The following is a 9478-nucleotide window of genomic DNA, read 5'->3' on the forward strand; positions in this document are numbered from 1 at the left end:
AAAAAAATCACCCGTTATGTATGTGAGTACCCTGCAGTAAAATTTAGAAACAGTCTGACAAAGCGCTAGTTCCGCCATACAAATTTCCAAACTGTCTCCGAACTAGCGCAAAACGGCTGTCCTCAAAGTTAGTGAAAGTTGAGAAATAAATGCACAAATTCTCACTTCGCGTAAAATACGAAAATATCTCCGCGGGAAGACCTCCGACTCCAACATCGTTGGTCGTGCGTTCGACTCGCGGTGAAGGGAGTTGTGATTTTCAGATTTAAAAAATTTAAATTGTTTCGTGCCGCTTAAAAATTTAAGATAAATAAAATAAAAACTAAATAAAAATTTTATCAAATGCAAACTCTAAAAGAAAGGAAAAAAGTTTGTAAAAATGAAATAAAAATGAAATATGAAAGAATCGAATAACCAAACATCGTTCTCATAAAAAAACTTATTGTCCCAGATCTGTCCAAAATGGAACTAGTTCAGACAGAGGGGGCAATTTCCACTTCGTAGGATAGATGAAGAACCAGTGCCGTCCCTTTTCAAGCTAGTTCGGCACTAATTCTGAACTAGTTTGATTTGCTGCAGGCTACAGTACATACACACTCGAAATATGTACCTTTATCTGAATAGGGTTGCCAACCAATATTGCATGTAAGATATTTTTTTAATTTATTGGTAGACTGCGGATGCTTGTGCAGAAAACGATGCCTAAAAATATGTACCACTTAACTATATAGATTTGTATAATTTTGTTATATGTAGTTACGCATAAACATCCGCAGTCTATTTATTGGATTCAAAATTTTTTTTAAATTGTTTTCGAAATATTGTTTTTATAGAATTCGGAGTAACTGAGTAGGCTACAATATTGAAGATATTCTTGGTTATCAACATTGTATTTTCAAAGTGTGTTTTTTTCATTTTCTTCACTGAATACTGAGATATTTATTCGGCTAAAATATTAACGCATATATAGTTTTTTTTATCGACATAATTTTTATCAAAATAGGTACTTATATGTATGTATGTAATAAATTCAATTAAACATGTTACATAAAAAACTATTTATAAATTCAGCTATCCAAATGACCATTGTTTGATCCCCAATCCCCGAAAATTAAAAAAAAAAAAAATCTATGCACTCCGTGCAAAGTTTGGTCAATAACAAAAAGTGTGCCAGCCAGGTTCATGGGCGCAAATTTGAAGTTTCCTTCTATTAATTTTTGATTTCAACCCATTGTTTAACTGCCAACTGTACAAACTGAAAAAGAATATCATTGTAACTTTTTTTTTGACAATGTCCTGCAACCTCGAGACAATAAGCCCGCTTTCAAATATAATGAATTATTTTCGGGGATACTATTTTTTTGTTAACTTTTTTCAGCGAATATTTTGCTCAGTTCTCCAACACGCCATTATGCGCTTGTATTTGCTGTTGTGTAGTTATGTCCGAAACAACGAAAAACCATTTTCCTATGTTCGGACAAAAACTTATTCCGTTCTCGGAGTGAAAACACAACGGGACACATAGAAAAACGTGAAAATTTCGCCAGTTACTGCAACATATGCGCCGGTTGTCAACTAACAAAGTAGCCGAAAATGCTTTTACCCAAAAAATAGTTTTGCAGTTATTACCGGATTTTAATGCATTTATCCGTGCACACACAGTTCATTTTTTTTTGTTGTTGTTGCCAAAATTTGCTAAACAATTTTGTAAACATTTAACGCTGACATAATTTTAGTTTTGCTTTTGGTCTACTATCCCCTCCGCCCCCCTCTCACACAAGACTCTTTGCCTTTTATGTATGTAGTTGCAAAAGAGGAAACATAGACTTGCACAGTTGTTGCAAAACTGCGTTATATTGTCTTGTTGTTGCACTTGTTCCAACACTCTTATTTCTGGTATCATTAACGTGTTTGTTTGTGCTCCGACAAGTTAGCCCTTTGCTTGGCTGCCAACCAACCACCAACCACCAACACCTTCACCATGTAGCCGAAACTAGTTAGCTGTAGTTTTGTAGTTAAGCTCGTTAGTGTTTTTCCATGTCACATTACATTTCTTATTCACTTTTCTCATCTGCTGAGTCGAAAGTTTGCACTGAAATATGCCAACGAGATGCTGCAAGTCCAGTTGCAAGACAAATGAAAATGCGAAGAGAAAAACTTTTGTAGTCGAAAGAAAAGTTATGTAATATTTTTTATTTTATTTTTTTCTTGCAGCATAGAAAATAGTTAGTGGGTTTTGCTTGTTTACAAAGAAATTTTGTGAAACTTTGCTACATTAAATATTGTTGCAAAACTGTTTGCGTGCATGGCGCACACATGTGTCAAGTCACCTCACATGCGATTACAGGCAAGAAAGGATGTGTTTGGTAAAGGGGCTCATTAAGGTGAAGGTAACACTGCTGATGGATTGGAAAAGTTTAAGTGCGCTGCTTCTTTTTCTTAGTTTGATGAGTATGTAAACAATTTATTGAAAGCGTAGGTTATGGACGCGTATTGGAATGCCATTTTAAAGGATCATAATAAAAATTAGAGTGGCATAATTAGTAGTACTTTTGTTGCGAATATCGTCAATTACACTGTGCGACAAAATTAAAAAAATTTAACAATACGTGAAACAATCCATGTACTCACGAAGCCATGGACCAGATATAGTGAAGCTGCGTTCTTAGTTTGTTTTTCTGTCTGACGTCAACATTTTTTAGAAGGACTTTTAAATTTGAAAAAAATTATTAATTCAAAAAACTATTTAAAAAAATTCCCTGCAATGTAGAATAATAATATGGGTACGAAAATAAAGAGAAAGGTCGATGGAATAAAAAAAAAATCAAGTCTTTTGTTTCACAAGGGCCTATGTATTGAAAATTCCTTTTAAATTAGTTATATTTTTTTAGCTAATAAAGTTAGAAGGCCAAATTCGTATATAAGTGCTTAAAATAAAATTTTTCCATTTAAGAAAAATTCTGTTGCCAGCGAGAAAAACCAAGAACATAGTTTTACTATTTTTGGCGCCGACGTTCGCAAATATTTTGATTTTTGTATGTGTAAAATTTACTGTGTTACGGTGTTATAAGCACATATCTGCGTTGTGATCGAGCCTTCTATAAGCTTAAGGCTTATTCAGATGATTGAGCATTTGCCCAGTCATGTAATGGAAAAATATTGAGCTTTGGCCCAATCTTCGCAAACATTTTTTTTACTGCTAAAAAAAAAGTTTGTCCAACTTTTATATTTTGTACCAATAGGCCGCAATTAAAAATTATGCAATGCACTACGAGGTAATAAGATCAGTTTATGTGACAAAAAGTAATTTTTCGTGCTTACAGAAATAAACTCTCTGTTCTAAGTATTTGACAAAGAAAACCTCAAGCCAAATAACGGTGTCTTTTGTTTTTGTAAAGAACGAACAGTTACTGCTTAGCAGATGTCAAATTCATTGTTTGCAAAGGAAATATTGGAATCGTTTTTTTGTGTTATGTTTTTTTTTATTTTCTTTTCGAGAACAAAAACTACTTACTTCTGACACAACCATTATTTTTTTAAGTTCCCCAATAAGACTCTTAGTGCAAACCTGGAATTTTTTCACATTCCCACTCCGCGAAGAAGTGTTAGGATAGGCTTCATTACCAAACCGGTGAAAGGTGATTATGCGCTAGCCTCAGACCATTCATCCTTGCACGAACAGTACAGGGAGTAGTTGGCCAGCCCCTTCGCATTCACTAACCAGAGCGGAAAATCGTAATAATAAGCTCTGCAAGTTTTTGGAACAAAAGTCAAAGTGCGGTTAGAAGCAGGTAAGTATACATGGGGTGTCTTTGCTGATGTCAAGACGACGTTTGATAGCGGTGTCTTTCACTTTATGGTCTCTTATGGTATTTTGGATATACGGAGCTGTAGTCACAGCAATCGCCACGTATTCTGCTATAGTATTTGAGTGTACTGCCTTTTTAAAACTAGTCAAAATTTGAGGCTGTATGCCGTTCCCTTATGCAAGGGGAAACAAACAAACTGGCTAGATAACTGGCAAAATACGGTTCCTCTAATTGAAACGAAGCCAATTTAAGGCCCAAACCAAGCGGAAGTAGTAGGGTACAGTAAGGATTTGAATAATAAAGCGCGCGAGAGAAATTAGTAAAAACGCAAGAAATTTTATGCTAAAAAGGCCTTACAGGATGCTAGCGAAATTCCTTCTCAGACATTCTAGTGACGGACTGCCTACGGGGCGCATTCCATGGGGATAACATGTAGAATCGACGAGCTACGTTTTCTTTCCGTCGTTAAACTGCTTAGAATCGTAAAAGAGTCAAGTATGTTTGCAGGAGAGCCATAAAGTCCGGTCCAAGTGTCTTTCCATAACTTCTCTATTGCTCTTGCTGCAATGGATAGTATTGGTTGAATGCTTGAAGAAATAGGTTTTAGTTTTTCCGGCCATCCACAATTCCATTCCATTGCATTCCACCTAATATTTGGCTAAACTCTAAATCAATTCGGCAAGAAAGTTTTGAGCAGCGGTCGCAAATATTCAACCATCCTTCTTAGCAACACTTTTCAATAATGAAAACTTTTGTCGCTTTGCTATCAAATTAAATCTGCAAATTTGAGTGAATCTTAACAAAATAACTAATTACAATTCAAATTAAATTATAGATATGTACATACATACATATGTACAAGCGGAGTACAAAATAAGCAGAATGCCTTCATTTGCTACTCATAAATATGCATGTGTACATTAGATTTGGTCGACAAAAAAGTTTGCAATTAAAAATTATTACTTAAATGTTGATTTTCATAGATAACTCATACGCCATGGCGTGCGAGTAACGTAGGCACAGCGAGGCAGGTAATCGAATGTATGTCTGCTGGCGTTTAGCTTTGAAATACGAGCGCTGTAGTAATTCCCTCAACAAAAAAAAAAAAAAAAAAAATTTGTGCAAAAGTTAACTTCAATTAAAAACTTTTATTGTATGGGGACCAACCCGGTCTAATGTGCAGGCAAAAAGTTGTTGAGTCCTTAACATACATACATACCTATTCTTCTGATTTATAAAAGCAAGCTGGTATTTGTTGCATGTTTTAGTTGCTGTTGACCTGATGTCTTAATTGTCTTTTGTAGAAAGTAAATTTATTGTGTTCACTTCAGGGTGAGCACCGATTAATTGGCATCAATTTCAAGCCAATGACAACAACATGCACAGGATGACGCTTGTGGACGCACTTGTTTGTGCATACGTAGGCAGGTTAAAATATTATACACACACACATGAATATTAAAAATAAAATATTTTATTATACTTTGATTATAACTAACTATATTCGAATCTAATACCCTAGGGCAACTTCATGGTAACAGTACCAATGGGCTTCGCTGAAATTACAAGTATGCTGTCATTTGATATTTACGAGGAGTTCTCCAATAGGACGACGAAATTAATTACCAGATGACAATTGATAGCTATTTATGCAAAGCGAAAGGATGAATAGATTATATTCCCCTTTTTAGGACCGCCACTATACAAAAGTTAATAGTTAATGCTATATAATTAAAGCCAACGACAACAGCAAACAGTGCTGACATTGTTTCTAATAAACAATGAAATACAATAAAACTGTGTTTATTGTTGTTGTTGTTGACTTTTCCTCGTTACGTTCTTGATATGTTTTGTGCGTTCTTGTCCCATATGCCTTGGCCATCAATGCTTTGCTGTTGATTTAGTGTGTGACCTGCGTACATGTGTGTATAATATATTTACAACAGCGTACCTTGAAAAGGGGAGCTAGCTAAAGATCTACAAAACATATCTATAAAAACATATACAAACATATCTACATATCTACAAAACATCACTTCCTGTAAAAAAAAACACCAGCGGTATTCATATTTATTAAGTATGTTTATGTCGTTGAATTAAGCTTGGGCCCATTCGATACACCTCTGGATGCAAGCATGTTAATATATTTAAATTGTTGTTTAGTTCTAAGTTGTTATTGCTTTCATGTTGTCACTTCATTGCTCCTTAGGCTGCAAAAACAACAACGACTATAGTGACAAAGTGGTGATGCCCATTGGCAATTACTAACTATAGCTATCTATGTACATATATATGTGCATAGATGACCAACTTTGTTTGCAGCTGTTGTCTTGCGTAGTGCTTGTTGTTGTTGTTGTTGTGGTAGTTTTTGCTTTTGTTGCATTGCGTCGTAACCCTGACCATGTTTCATATTGGGCACGCCATTTGTGCATTGTGCTGGCACACACACGCATACTAACACTAACACACAAACGCACGAAAAGACCCTGCAAAAAATGCAACTAAACCGGCATGACTCGGGGAGCAATCGCGAAGGAACATGCGACTAATAGAACTTTTGAACTTTTCATATGGAATGAACTGATCGCCCGTGAAAAGACCAATTCTTCCTCTTTATACCCAAATAAAATTATTTATTTACCAAACGAATACTATCTCTACGTGCCAAAGTGGACATGAAATTTCGTTGACTAAGTCCCTCTATATCATAAATCGTTAATTCTACCCGTAAGAGACAGGTCGGGGAATAATTTATCCACAATTATACCCATAAAGTATGAGTCGAGACTAATTGATCTCCAATAAAACTCGTATGAGACTTGTAGGATGCAGCGGGGGGCAATTTACATTTTCCAGGACAACGCCATGTTAAATTCGCCAGTTTTTTGCATATAAAAGAGATTTATCGCGAATCAGTACTGGGTCTAAATGTACTAGAAGCGCACCAGTTCAGAACTAGAGACTTTCCCCACATGGTGCTTACGTAAATATAATACAAATATGTATATGTACATATGTATGGGTATATATACGACAATTGAGAACACTCTGACACAGTTGTTTAGTTAACTTGACAAGAAAAGCGATTGTGCAACAAATTGGACAGCCCGCCCAAATGGGTAAACAGACAACTACACGAACATACATACATGCGTGTTAGATGTGTTGGTGGCAAGCCGTGACAAATAGCAGCTGCTTCTTCGACATATCTTCTCTACGTCCGAAACGTTGAAATCTCCTTTGGGATGAGATCAAAGCCGAGATCAGTGGCCCACGTCTGACATCTGTTACCTCTGCCAATATTAACGTTACAAGTTGTTAAAACAATTTGACATGAAATGAAAATATGTGTTGCACTAAGTCGACTACAACGATGTTCAACACACTTGCGAGCTGGCGACCTGGCGAGCTTCAAAGTGTTAAGAAATGGTGATGTGCGGACGGCAAGTGGCACGACGATACAAACATACTTTCTACACTTGTATACATACATAGAACTGACAGCAAGCACCTGTAAGGTGTATATGAATAGGTGAGCGCTTGTGCACTTAGACACGAGTGTATGTGTTGCGAAGACAAATGGCATATTTCAATCGGCAGTTTGGAATATTTGAAATTTCTCTTAGAAGCGTTAGATGCACAAAAGTGAGTGAGGTAAGGCAGTAGAAAACTGAAGAACAAAAGATAAATCTTGAGAACTGTGAAAAAAAAAGTATTTTCACAAGAAATTGCGCTTTCCAGCTTAATATTTGTTGGTGAGACTTCAGCATCGCTGCCACACATGTAACCAATAAAAAACAAAAGAACACTAACACTTCATTTTCTTTTTACGCTCGTGTTTTTGCTTTATTGCCTCACACAAATGAAAAAAATGTTAAGTTAATTGGAAAGTGTTTTCACTAAAGTATGTTCTAGTGTGCATTGTTGGCTTGCTGGGCAGAAAGGTATTTATTGTTTTTATCTTTCGACACTTTCAGTTTTTCCCCGCAATTCGTTACGGCACTCTGCTACGTTTTTCACCTTTTACAATTTTGTTTTGTTATATTGCTCCCTTTTTCTTCCTTTTTGTCTTTCCTTTTTCAATTCCAGACAACTAAATGCTGCCATAATTAATAAAATCACTTAAGTTATTACTTTCGTTTTTATAATTTTTCTGATTGTAGTAAATGATGCACGTAGTAGGATAATATTCTCGAAATAACTTCCTGGAAGCGCCGCTAGTTATTGTCGAAGAAGTTAAAAAAAGGCTACTTGAACTTACTTATTTTAGCTTATGGAGTAAGCGTAAATTCAAATACAATAAAAGCACCGCATTTCGCGAACGAAAATTGACTTTCCTCAATTTCCAAATGTCCGCCACGGATTGACTACGAATCTATATTTGTTGCTGCCGCATTCTAATTAGACAGTGTCCCTTATGCGCTTATAACCAATGCGTTTTCTACCTGAATTCAACCTCTGCTAGAAGTACTCTGTGGTACCTCGATTATCAAAGACTTATATCAGTTGTATCTTTTCTTCACTCTTCCTAAGAGCAGTAGTTTACTACTATGCTGGGTTCAGAAGAAGTATGCGTACATCTTACTCAAGTATGAGCGTCTTCGTGAGGAGAAAGCTTCATATGCTTCGGAAAAAGAGGCCACTGACTCTGAAAAGGCGAATAGCAGCGAAAAAAAGAGCTGCGATAACCAAGCCACCCTCTGAAAGTGTTAGCAGTTTTCCTACGAAGAAAGATGATTTCTCGTCTGCCGGCGGAACAGCTAAGCCTCCAGAGTCGCTGACACTCAATTGGCTGATGTCTGCAAGATAAATGTTCTCACAAGATGTTGAGAAGGTTTCGGCAATAGCAGCTGCAATTGCCTGCGATGGCAAGTAACCAGTTGCACGTAACCCAAAGAGGTTGCAAAAGGCGCAACGGCAAGCAATCCTATGCATAACGACAGAAATTTGCTCAACGCCCCAGGCGGCGCTGGAGGGTATCGTAGATATTCAAGCCATACCCGCCCATATTTCTTAAGAAAAAAAAAAATAAGTCAGCCTTGTAATTAGCGGCTGCATTCCGTTCATCATTTGGATGACTTCACTTCTTTAAACATTTTTCACTGAAAAAACTCAAACAAAATTAATAAAAAATTATTAATCGGTAGTCAAAAAGAGATCAATTATCTTTTCGCAAATCGTAAAAATAATGGTTAAGTTCTTTGGAGCTTAGATGAGCCTTTTCATGACATGGATATAGTTAAGTGCATTTGCTAATTACCTTTAATAAGGGTTTTAATAATTCTTCGAACCTAACCAGCAAGAGTGCGAATACATTGGAATGCGGTGCAATATGTAGTAAAGGCTATTTTTTAAGGGTATATCTTAAAGGTTAAGTTACAATTGCATTGAGCCATATATTAGCCTTAATTGGTGCCTCTAATGCATTTCCCTAGCAAAAACCAATTTATCCTTTGCTTACAACAGCTGCTTTTGTCAATAGCCTTCTGTATGTACATAAATATCTCTGTAAAACACCCTTTATTATTCCCTGGTTTATGTCTTCATTTAAATTTCGATTAAAGATTTTTGTTCCTTGCTTGGTTTCGTTACTAAGCCGTTACAGTTGTTGTCTTTATTGTTTGTCGGGTTGATCGAGAGACATTTTCATTTCATTTTAATTTTCTTTT

The sequence above is a fragment of the Rhagoletis pomonella genome, unplaced genomic scaffold, assembly GCF_013731165.1.
Source record: "Rhagoletis pomonella isolate Grant_MI unplaced genomic scaffold, Rhpom_1.0 Rhpom_scaffold_00002, whole genome shotgun sequence".
Taxonomy (NCBI): domain Eukaryota; kingdom Metazoa; phylum Arthropoda; class Insecta; order Diptera; family Tephritidae; genus Rhagoletis; species Rhagoletis pomonella.